This window comes from Chroicocephalus ridibundus, chromosome 12, assembly GCF_963924245.1.
Source record: "Chroicocephalus ridibundus chromosome 12, bChrRid1.1, whole genome shotgun sequence".
Lineage (NCBI taxonomy): Eukaryota > Metazoa > Chordata > Aves > Charadriiformes > Laridae > Chroicocephalus > Chroicocephalus ridibundus.
Genome location: NC_086295.1, coordinates 22,355,032 through 22,368,473, shown reverse-complemented (window position 1 = coordinate 22,368,473; position 13,442 = coordinate 22,355,032).

The window sequence follows — 13,442 nt, the reverse complement described above, 5'->3', positions numbered from 1 at the left end:
CAGCCAAACGCAAAAGCAGCAAACATCTCGCTGTATGTCCCACATCCAAAGTGCCAAGAGAGAGCTTGCTCTCCCTGTCTTTGAGTACTGTTTTCACTGTCCCGGTTACCTCTTTGCTAACGTTCTCTTCAGAGCTGCAGTGAAACCAGGAACCACGTGGAGAAGGCACCCACACTGAAAGTGCCTGGAGGGAACATTGGGGCTTCTTCTCAGTGTCTCTGACATAGGGTTTCACTGTCCCGGGAAAGTCTCTGCTAACACCGTGCAGAGCGCTGTGCCCAATATACAGAAACGTCTTGCGGTATCTCCTACAGGGAAAGTGCCAGGAGGGAATTGTCGAGCTTGTTCTCAGTGTCTCTGAGAATTGCTCTGATTATCCCTGTGACCTCTTTGCTAAGACTCTCCAGAGAGCCGTCCTCAAAACCAACACACATCTTGACATATCTCCCACATTGATCGCAGTGTCTCCAGAAACGGCATTCAAGGAGCCAGGACCTTTTCTCCCTACACTCTCCATTGAGTTGTCCTCAAAACCAATATACATCCTGCTATATCTCCCACATGGAAAGTGCCAGGAGGGAGAAGTGGGGATTATGTTTAGACTTTCTCGGAACTGCTTCAAATCAACTAGATCTCTTTGTGCTGTAAATCTCCCAACAGCCAAACGCAAAAGCAGCAAACATCTCGCTGTATGTCCCACATCCAAAGTGCCAAGAGAGAGCTTGCTCTCCCTGTCTTTGAGTACTGTTTTCACTGTCCCGGTTACCTCTTGGCTAACGTTCTCTTCAGAGCTGCAGTGAAACCAGGAACCACGTGGAGAAGGCACCCACACTGAAAGTGCCTGGAGGGAACACTGGGGCTTCTTCTCAGTGTCTCTGACATAGGGTTTCACTGTCCCGGGAAAGTCTCTGCTAACACCCTGCAGAGCGCTGTGCCCAATATACAGAAACGTCTTGCGGTATCTCCTACAGGGAAAGTGCCAGGAGGGAATTGTCGAGCTTGTTCTGAGTGTCTCTGAGAATTGCTCTGATTATCCGTGTGACCTCTTTGCTAAGACTCTCCAGAGAGCCGTCCTCAAAACCAACACACATCTTGACATATCTCCCACATTGATCGCAGTGTCTCCAGAAACGGCATTCAAGGAGCCAGGACCTTTTCTCCCTACACTCTCCATTGAGTTGTCCTCAAAACCAATATACATCCTGCTATATCTCCCACATGGAAAGTGCCAGGAGGGAGAAGTGGGGATTATGTTTAGACTTTCTCGGAACTGCTTCAAATCAACTAGATCTCTTTGTGCTGTAAATCTCCCAACAGCCAAACGCAAAAGCAGCAAACATCTCGCTGTATGTCCCACATCCAAAGTGCCAAGAGAGAGCTTGCTCTCCCTGTCTTTGAGTACTGTTTTCACTGTCCCGGTTACCTCTTGGCTAACGTTCTCTTCAGAGCTGCAGTGAAACCAGGAACCACGTGGAGAAGGCACCCACACTGAAAGTGCCTGGAGGGAACACTGGGGCTTCTTCTCAGTGTCTCTGACATAGGGTTTCACTGTCCCGGGAAAGTCTCTGCTAACACCGTGCAGAGCGCTGTGCCCAATATACAGAAACGTCTTGCGGTATCTCCTACAGGGAAAGTGGCTGGAGGGAATTGTCGAGCTTGTTCTGAGTGTCTCTGAGAATTGCTCTGATTATCCGTGTGACCTCTTTGCTAAGACTCTCCAGAGAGACGTCCTCAAAACCAACACACATCTTGACATATCTCCCACATTGATCGCAGTGTCTCCAGAAACGGCATTCAAGGAGCCAGGACCTTTTCTCCCTACACTCTCTATTGAGTTGTCCTCAAAACCAATATACATCCTGCTATATCTCCCACATGGAAAGTGCCAGGAGGGAGAAGTGGGGATTATGTTTAGACTTTCTCGGAACTGCTTCAAATCAACTAGATCTCTTTGTGCTGTAAATCTCCCAACAGCCAAACGCAAAAGCAGCAAACATCTCGCTGTATGTCCCACATCCAAAGTGCCAAGAGAGAGCTTGCTCTCCCTGTCTTTGAGTACTGTTTTCACTGTCCCGGTTACCTCTTGGCTAACGTTCTCTTCAGAGCTGCAGTGAAACCAGGAACCACGTGGAGAAGGCACCCACACTGAAAGTGCCTGGAGGGAACATTGGGGCTTCTTCTCAGTGTCTCTGACATAGGGTTTCACTGTCCCGGGAAAGTCTCTGCTAACACCGTGCAGAGCGCTGTGCCCAATATACAGAAACGTCTTGCGGTATCTCCTACAGGGAAAGTGGCTGGAGGGAATTGTCGAGCTTGTTCTGAGTGTCTCTGAGAATTGCTCTGATTATCCGTGTGACCTCTTTGCTAAGACTCTCCAGAGAGCCGTCCTCAAAACCAACACACATCTGGACATATCTCCCACATTGATCGCAGTGTCTCCAGAAACGGCATTCAAGGAGCCAGGACCTTTTCTCCCTACACTCTCCATTGAGTTGTCCTCAAAACCAATATACATCCTGCTATATCTCCCACATGGAAAGTGCCAGGAGGGAGAAGTGGGGATTATGTTTAGACTTTCTCGGAACTGCTTCAAATCAACTAGATTTCTTTGTGCTGTAAATCTCCCAACAGCCAAACGCAAAAGCAGCAAACATCTCGCTGTATGTCCCACATCCAAAGTGCCAAGAGAGAGCTTGCTCTCCCTGTCTTTGAGTACTGTTTTCACTGTCCCGGTTACCTCTTTGCTAACGTTCTCTTCAGAGCTGCAGTGAAACCAGGAACCACGTGGAGAAGGCACCCACACTGAAAGTGCCTGGAGGGAACACTGGGGCTTCTTCTCAGTGTCTCTGACATAGGGTTTCACTGTCCCGGGAAAGTCTCTGCTAACACCGTGCAGAGCGCTGTGCCCAATATACAGAAACGTCTTGCGGTATCTCCTACAGGGAAAGTGCCAGGAGGGAATTGTCGAGCTTGTTCTGAGTGTCTCTGAGAATTGCTCTGATTATCCGTGTGACCTCTTTGCTAAGACTCTCCAGAGAGCCGTCCTCAAAACCAACACACATCTTGACATATCTCCCACATTGATCGCAGTGTCTCCAGAAACGGCATTCAAGGAGCCAGGACCTTTTCTCCCTACACTCTCCATTGAGTTGTCCTCAAAACCAATATACATCCTGCTATATCTCCCACATGGAAAGTGCCAGGAGGGAGAAGTGGGGATTATGTTTAGACTTTCTCGGAACTGCTTCAAATCAACTAGATCTCTTTGTGCTGTAAATCTCCCAACAGCCAAACGCAAAAGCAGCAAACATCTCGCTGTATGTCCCACATCCAAAGTGCCAAGAGAGAGCTTGCTCTCCCTGTCTTTGAGTACTGTTTTCACTGTCCCGGTTACCTCTTGGCTAACGTTCTCTTCAGAGCTGCAGTGAAACCAGGAACCACGTGGAGAAGGCACCCACACTGAAAGTGCCTGGAGGGAACACTGGGGCTTCTTCTCAGTGTCTCTGACATAGGGTTTCACTGTCCCGGGAAAGTCTCTGCTAACACCGTGCAGAGCGCTGTGCCCAATATACAGAAACGTCTTGCGGTATCTCCTACAGGGAAAGTGGCTGGAGGGAATTGTCGAGCTTGTTCTGAGTGTCTCTGAGAATTGCTCTGATTATCCGTGTGACCTCTTTGCTAAGACTCTCCAGAGAGCCGTCCTCAAAACCAACACACATCTGGACATATCTCCCACATTGATCGCAGTGTCTCCAGAAACGGCATTCAAGGAGCCAGGACCTTTTCTCCCTACACTCTCCATTGAGTTGTCCTCAAAACCAATATACATCCTGCTATATCTCCCACATGGAAAGTGCCAGGAGGGAGAAGTGGGGATTATGTTTAGACTTTCTCGGAACTGCTTCAAATCAACTAGATCTCTTTGTGCTGTAAATCTCCCAACAGCCAAACGCAAAAGCAGCAAACATCTCGCTGTATGTCCCACATCCAAAGTGCCAAGAGAGAGCTTGCTCTCCCTGTCTTTGAGTACTGTTTTCACTGTCCCGGTTACCTCTTGGCTAACGTTCTCTTCAGAGCTGCAGTGAAACCAGGAACCACGTGGAGAAGGCACCCACACTGAAAGTGCCTGGAGGGAACACTGGGGCTTCTTCTCAGTGTCTCTGACATAGGGTTTCACTGTCCCGGGAAAGTCTCTGCTAACACCCTGCAGAGCGCTGTGCCCAATATACAGAAACGTCTTGCGGTATCTCCTACAGGGAAAGTGCCAGGAGGGAATTGTCGAGCTTGTTCTCAGTGTCTCTGAGAATTGCTCTGATTATCCGTGTGACCTCTTTGCTAAGACTCTCCAGAGAGCCGTCCTCAAAACCAACACACATCTTGACATATCTCCCACATTGATCGCAGTGTCTCCAGAAACGGCATTCAAGGAGCCAGGACCTTTTCTCCCTACACTCTCCATTGAGTTGTCCTCAAAACCAATATACATCCTGCTATATCTCCCACATGGAAAGTGCCAGGAGGGAGAAGTGGGGATTATGTTTAGACTTTCTCGGAACTGCTTCAAATCAACTAGATCTCTTTGTGCTGTAAATCTCCCAACAGCCAAACGCAAAAGCAGCAAACATCTCGCTGTATGTCCCACATCCAAAGTGCCAAGAGAGAGCTTGCTCTCCCTGTCTTTGAGTACTGTTTTCACTGTCCCGGTTACCTCTTGGCTAACGTTCTCTTCAGAGCTGCAGTGAAACCAGGAACCACGTGGAGAAGGCACCCACACTGAAAGTGCCTGGAGGGAACACTGGGGCTTCTTCTCAGTGTCTCTGACATAGGGTTTCACTGTCCCGGGAAAGTCTCTGCTAACACCGTGCAGAGCGCTGTGCCCAATATACAGAAACGTCTTGCGGTATCTCCTACAGGGAAAGTGGCTGGAGGGAATTGTCGAGCTTGTTCTGAGTGTCTCTGAGAATTGCTCTGATTATCCGTGTGACCTCTTTGCTAAGACTCTCCAGAGAGACGTCCTCAAAACCAACACACATCTTGACATATCTCCCACATTGATCGCAGTGTCTCCAGAAACGGCATTCAAGGAGCCAGGACCTTTTCTCCCTACACTCTCCATTGAGTTGTCCTCAAAACCAATATACATCCTGCTATATCTCCCACATGGAAAGTGCCAGGAGGGAGAAGTGGGGATTATGTTTAGACTTTCTCGGAACTGCTTCAAATCAACTAGATCTCTTTGTGCTGTAAATCTCCCAACAGCCAAACGCAAAAGCAGCAAACATCTCGCTGTATGTCCCACATCCAAAGTGCCAAGAGAGAGCTTGCTCTCCCTGTCTTTGAGTACTGTTTTCACTGTCCCGGTTACCTCTTGGCTAACGTTCTCTTCAGAGCTGCAGTGAAACCAGGAACCACGTGGAGAAGGCACCCACACTGAAAGTGCCTGGAGGGAACATTGGGGCTTCTTCTCAGTGTCTCTGACATAGGGTTTCACTGTCCCGGGAAAGTCTCTGCTAACACCGTGCAGAGCGCTGTGCCCAATATACAGAAACGTCTTGCGGTATCTCCTACAGGGAAAGTGGCTGGAGGGAATTGTCGAGCTTGTTCTGAGTGTCTCTGAGAATTGCTCTGATTATCCGTGTGACCTCTTTGCTAAGACTCTCCAGAGAGCCGTCCTCAAAACCAACACACATCTGGACATATCTCCCACATTGATCGCAGTGTCTCCAGAAACGGCATTCAAGGAGCCAGGACCTTTTCTCCCTACACTCTCCATTGAGTTGTCCTCAAAACCAATATACATCCTGCTATATCTCCCACATGGAAAGTGCCAGGAGGGAGAAGTGGGGATTATGTTTAGACTTTCTCGGAACTGCTTCAAATCAACTAGATTTCTTTGTGCTGTAAATCTCCCAACAGCCAAACGCAAAAGCAGCAAACATCTCGCTGTATGTCCCACATCCAAAGTGCCAAGAGAGAGCTTGCTCTCCCTGTCTTTGAGTACTGTTTTCACTGTCCCGGTTACCTCTTTGCTAACGTTCTCTTCAGAGCTGCAGTGAAACCAGGAACCACGTGGAGAAGGCACCCACACTGAAAGTGCCTGGAGGGAACACTGGGGCTTCTTCTCAGTGTCTCTGACATAGGGTTTCACTGTCCCGGGAAAGTCTCTGCTAACACCGTGCAGAGCGCTGTGCCCAATATACAGAAACGTCTTGCGGTATCTCCTACAGGGAAAGTGCCAGGAGGGAATTGTCGAGCTTGTTCTGAGTGTCTCTGAGAATTGCTCTGATTATCCGTGTGACCTCTTTGCTAAGACTCTCCAGAGAGCCGTCCTCAAAACCAACACACATCTTGACATATCTCCCACATTGATCGCAGTGTCTCCAGAAACGGCATTCAAGGAGCCAGGACCTTTTCTCCCTACACTCTCCATTGAGTTGTCCTCAAAACCAATATACATCCTGCTATATCTCCCACATGGAAAGTGCCAGGAGGGAGAAGTGGGGATTATGTTTAGACTTTCTCGGAACTGCTTCAAATCAACTAGATCTCTTTGTGCTGTAAATCTCCCAACAGCCAAACGCAAAAGCAGCAAACATCTCGCTGTATGTCCCACATCCAAAGTGCCAAGAGAGAGCTTGCTCTCCCTGTCTTTGAGTACTGTTTTCACTGTCCCGGTTACCTCTTGGCTAACGTTCTCTTCAGAGCTGCAGTGAAACCAGGAACCACGTGGAGAAGGCACCCACACTGAAAGTGCCTGGAGGGAACATTGGGGCTTCTTCTCAGTGTCTCTGACATAGGGTTTCACTGTCCCGGGAAAGTCTCTGCTAACACCGTGCAGAGCGCTGTGCCCAATATACAGAAACGTCTTGCGGTATCTCCTACAGGGAAAGTGGCTGGAGGGAATTGTCGAGCTTGTTCTGAGTGTCTCTGAGAATTGCTCTGATTATCCGTGTGACCTCTTTGCTAAGACTCTCCAGAGAGCCGTCCTCAAAACCAACACACATCTGGACATATCTCCCACATTGATCGCAGTGTCTCCAGAAACGGCATTCAAGGAGCCAGGACCTTTTCTCCCTACACTCTCCATTGAGTTGTCCTCAAAACCAATATACATCCTGCTATATCTCCCACATGGAAAGTGCCAGGAGGGAGAAGTGGGGATTATGTTTAGACTTTCTCGGAACTGCTTCAAATCAACTAGATCTCTTTGTGCTGTAAATCTCCCAACAGCCAAACGCAAAAGCAGCAAACATCTCGCTGTATGTCCCACATCCAAAGTGCCAAGAGAGAGCTTGCTCTCCCTGTCTTTGAGTACTGTTTTCACTGTCCCGGTTACCTCTTTGCTAACGTTCTCTTCAGAGCTGCAGTGAAACCAGGAACCACGTGGAGAAGGCACCCACACTGAAAGTGCCTGGAGGGAACACTGGGGCTTCTTCTCAGTGTCTCTGACATAGGGTTTCACTGTCCCGGGAAACTCTCTGCTAACACCGTGCAGAGCGCTGTGCCCAATATACAGAAACGTCTTGCGGTATCTCCTACAGGGAAAGTGCCAGGAGGGAATTGTCGAGCTTGTTCTCAGTGTCTCTGAGAATTGCTCTGATTATCCGTGTGACCTCTTTGCTAAGACTCTCCAGAGAGACGTCCTCAAAACCAACACACATCTTGACATATCTCCCACATTGATCGCAGTGTCTCCAGAAACGGCATTCAAGGAGCCAGGACCTTTTCTCCCTACACTCTCCATTGAGTTGTCCTCAAAACCAATATACATCCTGCTATATCTCCCACATGGAAAGTGCCAGGAGGGAGAAGTGGGGATTATGTTTAGACTTTCTCGGAACTGCTTCAAATCAACTAGATCTCTTTGTGCTGTAAATCTCCCAACAGCCAAACGCAAAAGCAGCAAACATCTCGCTGTATGGCCCACATCCAAAGTGCCAAGAGAGAGCTTGCTCTCCCTGTCTTTGAGTACTGTTTTCACTGTCCCGGTTACCTCTTGGCTAACGTTCTCTTCAGAGCTGCAGTGAAACCAGGAACCACGTGGAGAAGGCACCCACACTGAAAGTGCCTGGAGGGAACACTGGGGCTTCTTCTCAGTGTCTCTGACTTAGGGTTTCACTGTCCCGGGAAAGTCTCTGCTAACACCGTGCAGAGCGCTGTGCCCAATATACAGAAACGTCTTGCGGTATCTCCTACAGGGAAAGTGCCAGGAGGGAATTGTCGAGCTTGTTCTGAGTGTCTCTGAGAATTGCTCTGATTATCCGTGTGACCTCTTTGCTAAGACTCTCCAGAGAGACGTCCTCAAAACCAACACACATCTTGACATATCTCCCACATTGATCGCAGTGTCTCCAGAAACGGCATTCAAGGAGCCAGGACCTTTTCTCCCTACACTCTCCATTGAGTTGTCCTCAAAACCAATATACATCCTGCTATATCTCCCACATGGAAAGTGCCAGGAGGGAGAAGTGGGGATTATGTTTAGACTTTCTCGGAACTGCTTCAAATCAACTAGATCTCTTTGTGCTGTAAATCTCCCAACAGCCAAACGCAAAAGCAGCAAACATCTCGCTGTATGTCCCACATCCAAAGTGCCAAGAGAGAGCTTGCTCTCCCTGTCTTTGAGTACTGTTTTCACTGTCCCGGTTACCTCTTGGCTAACGTTCTCTTCAGAGCTGCAGTGAAACCAGGAACCACGTGGAGAAGGCACCCACACTGAAAGTGCCTGGAGGGAACACTGGGGCTTCTTCTCAGTGTCTCTGACATAGGGTTTCACTGTCCCGGGAAACTCTCTGCTAACACCGTGCAGAGCGCTGTGCCCAATATACAGAAACGTCTTGCGGTATCTCCTACAGGGAAAGTGCCAGGAGGGAATTGTCGAGCTTGTTCTCAGTGTCTCTGAGAATTGCTCTGATTATCCGTGTGACCTCTTTGCTAAGACTCTCCAGAGACACATCCTCAAAACCAACACACATCTTGACATATCTCCCACATTGATCGCAGTCTCTCCAGAAACGGCATTCAAGGAGCCAGGACCTTTTCTCCCTACACTCTCCATTGAGTTGTCCTCAAAACCAATATACATCCTGCTATATCTCCCACATGGAAAGTGCCAGGAGGGAGAAGTGGGGATTATGTTTAGACTTTCTCGGAACTGCTTCAAATCAACTAGATCTCTTTGTGCTGTAAATCTCCCAACAGCCAAACGCAAAAGCAGCAAACATCTCGCTGTATGTCCCACATCCAAAGTGCCAAGAGAGAGCTTGCTCTCCCTGTCTTTGAGTACTGTTTTCACTGTCCCGGTTACCTCTTGGCTAACGTTCTCTTCAGAGCTGCAGTGAAACCAGGAACCACGTGGAGAAGGCACCCACACTGAAAGTGCCTGGAGGGAACATTGGGGCTTCTTCTCAGTGTCTCTGACATAGGGTTTCACTGTCCCGGGAAAGTCTCTGCTAACACCGTGCAGAGCGCTGTGCCCAATATACAGAAACGTCTTGCGGTATCTCCTACAGGGAAAGTGCCAGGAGGGAATTGTCGAGCTTGTTCTGAGTGTCTCTGAGAATTGCTCTGATTATCCGTGTGACCTCTTTGCTAAGACTCTCCAGAGAGCCGTCCTCAAAACCAACACACATCTTGACATATCTCCCACATTGATCGCAGTGTCTCCAGAAACGGCATTCAAGGAGCCAGGACCTTTTCTCCCTACACTGTCCATTGAGTTGTCCTCAAAACCAATATACATCCTGCTATATCTCCCACATGGAAAGTGCCAGGAGGGAGAAGTGGGGATTATGTTTAGACTTTCTCGGAACTGCTTCAAATCAACTAGATCTCTTTGTGCTGTAAATCTCCCAACAGCCAAACGCAAAAGCAGCAAACATCTCGCTGTATGTCCCACATCCAAAGTGCCAAGAGAGAGCTTGCTCTCCCTGTCTTTGAGTACTGTTTTCACTGTCCCGGTTACCTCTTTGCTAACGTTCTCTTCAGAGCTGCAGTGAAACCAGGAACCACGTGGAGAAGGCACCCACACTGAAAGTGCCTGGAGGGAACATTGGGGCTTCTTCTCAGTGTCTCTGACATAGGGTTTCACTGTCCCGGGAAAGTCTCTGCTAACACCGTGCAGAGCGCTGTGCCCAATATACAGAAACGTCTTGCGGTATCTCCTACAGGGAAAGTGCCAGGAGGGAATTGTCGAGCTTGTTCTCAGTGTCTCTGAGAATTGCTCTGATTATCTGTGTGACCTCTTTGCTAAGACTCTCCAGAGAGACGTCCTCAAAACCAACACACATCTTGACATATCTCCCACATTGATCGCAGTGTCTCCAGAAACGGCATTCAAGGAGCCAGGACCTTTTCTCCCTACACTCTCCATTGAGTTGTCCTCAAAACCAATATACATCCTGCTATATCTCCCACATGGAAAGTGCCAGGAGGGAGAAGTGGGGATTATGTTTAGACTTTCTCGGAACTGCTTCAAATCAACTAGATCTCTTTGTGAAGTAAATCTCCCAACAGCCAAACGCAAAAGCAGCAAACATCTCGCTGTATGTCCCACATCCAAAGTGCCAAGAGAGAGCTTGCTCTCCCTGTCTTTGAGTACTGTTTTCACTGTCCCGGTTACCTCTTGGCTAACGTTCTCTTCAGAGCTGCAGTGAAACCAGGAACCACGTGGAGAAGGCACCCACACTGAAAGTGCCTGGAGGGAACATTGGGGCTTCTTCTCAGTGTCTCTGACATAGGGTTTCACTGTCCCGGGAAAGTCTCTGCTAACACCGTGCAGAGCGCTGTGCGAAATATACAGAAACGTCTTGTGGTATCTCCTACAGGGAAACTGCCAGGAGGGAATTGTCGAGCTTGTTCTGAGTGTCTCTGAGAATTGCTCTGATTATCTGTGTGACCTCTTTGCTAAGACTCTCCAGAGAGACGTCCTCAAAACCAACACACATCTTGACATATCTCCCACATTGATCGCAGTGTCTCCAGAAACGGCATTCAAGGAGCCAGGACCTTTTCTCCCTACACTCTCCATTGAGTTGTCCTCAAAACCAATATACATCCTGCTATATCTCCCACATGGAAAGTGCCAGGAGGGAGAAGTGGGGATTATGTTTAGACTTTCTCGGAACTGCTTCAAATCAACTAGATCTCTTTGTGAAGTAAATCTCCCAACAGCCAAACGCAAAAGCAGCAAACATCTCGCTGTATGTCCCACATCCAAAGTGCCAAGAGAGAGCTTGCTCTCCCTGTCTTTGAGTACTGTTTTCACTGTCCCGGTTACCTCTTGGCTAACGTTCTCTTCAGAGCTGCAGTGAAACCAGGAACCACGTGGAGAAGGCACCCACACTGAAAGTGCCTGGAGGGAACATTGGGGCTTCTTCTCAGTGTCTCTGACATAGGGTTTCACTGTCCCGGGAAAGTCTCTGCTAACACCGTGCAGAGCGCTGTGCGAAATATACAGAAACGTCTTGTGGTATCTCCTACAGGGAAACTGCCAGGAGGGAATTGTCGAGCTTGTTCTGAGTGTCTCTGAGAATTGCTCTGATTATCCGTGTGACCTCTTTGCTAAGACTCTCCAGAGAGACGTCCTCAAAACCAACACACATCTTGACATATCTCCCACATTGATCGCAGTGTCTCCAGAAACGGCATTCAAGGAGCCAGGACCTTTTCTCCCTACACTCTCCATTGAGTTGTCCTCAAAACCAATATACATCCTGCTATATCTCCCACATGGAAAGTGCCAGGAGGGAGAAGTGGGGATTATGTTTAGACTTTCTCGGAACTGCTTCAAATCAACTAGATCTCTTTGTGCTGTAAATCTCCCAACAGCCAAACGCAAAAGCAGCAAACATCTCGCTGTATGGCCCACATCCAAAGTGCCAAGAGAGAGCTTGCTCTCCCTGTCTTTGAGTACTGTTTTCACTGTCCCGGTTACCTCTTTGCTAACGTTCTCTTCAGAGCTGCAGTGAAACCAGGAACCACGTGGAGAAGGCACCCACACTGAAAGTGCCTGGAGGGAACATTGGGGCTTCTTCTCAGTGTCTCTGACATAGGGTTTCACTCTCCCGGGAAAGTCTCTGCTAACACCGTGCAGAGCGCTGTGCCCAATATACAGAAACGTCTTGCGGTATCTCCTACAGGGAAAGTGCCAGGAGGGAATTGTCGAGCTTGTTCTCAGTGTCTCTGAGAATTGCTCTGATTATCCGTGTGACCTCTTTGCTAAGACTCTCCAGAGAAACGTCCTCAAAACCAACACACATCTTGACATATCTCCCACATTGATCGCAGTGTCTCCAGAAACGGCATTCAAGGAGCCAGGACCTTTTCTCCCTACACTCTCCATTGAGTTGTCCTCAAAACCAATATACATCCTGCTATATCTCCCACATGGAAAGTGCCAGGAGGGAGAAGTGGGGATTATGTTTAGACTTTCTCGGAACTGCTTCAAATCAACTAGATCTCTTTGTGCTGTAAATCTCCCAACAGCCAAACGCAAAAGCAGCAAACATCTCGCTGTATGTCCCACATCCAAAGTGCCAAGAGAGAGCTTGCTCTCCCTGTCTTTGAGTACTGTTTTCACTGTCCCGGTTACCTCTTGGCTAACGTTCTCTTCAGAGCTGCAGTGAAACCAGGAACCACGTGGAGAAGGCACCCACACTGAAAGTGCCTGGAGGGAACACTGGGGCTTCTTCTCAGTGTCTCTGACATAGGGTTTCACTGTCCCGGGAAAGTCTCTGCTAACACCGTGCAGAGCGCTGTGCCCAATATACAGAAACGTCTTGCGGTATCTCCTACAGGGAAAGTGCCAGGAGGGAATTGTCGAGCTTGTTCTGAGTGTCTCTGAGAATTGCTCTGATTATCCGTGTGACCTCTTTGCTAAGACTCTCCAGAGAGACGTCCTCAAAACCAACACACATCTTGACATATCTCCCACATTGATCGCAGTGTCTCCAGAAACGGCATTCAAGGAGCCAGGACCTTTTCTCCCTACACTCTCCATTGAGTTGTCCTCAAAACCAATATACATCCTGCTATATCTCCCACATGGAAAGTGCCAGGAGGGAGAAGTGGGGATTATGTTTAGACTTTCTCGGAACTGCTTCAAATCAACTAGATCTCTTTGTGCTGTAAATCTCCCAACAGCCAAACGCAAAAGCAGCAAACATCTCGCTGTATGTCCCACATCCAAAGTGCCAAGAGAGAGCTTGCTCTCCCTGTCTTTGAGTACTGTTTTCACTGTCCCGGTTACCTCTTGGCTAACGTTCTCTTCAGAGCTGCAGTGAAACCAGGAACCACGTGGAGAAGGCACCCACACTGAAAGTGCCTGGAGGGAACACTGGGGCTTCTTCTCAGTGTCTCTGACATAGGGTTTCACTGTCCCGGGAAAGTCTCTGCTAACACCGTGCAGAGCGCTGTGCCCAATATACAGAAACGTCTTGCGG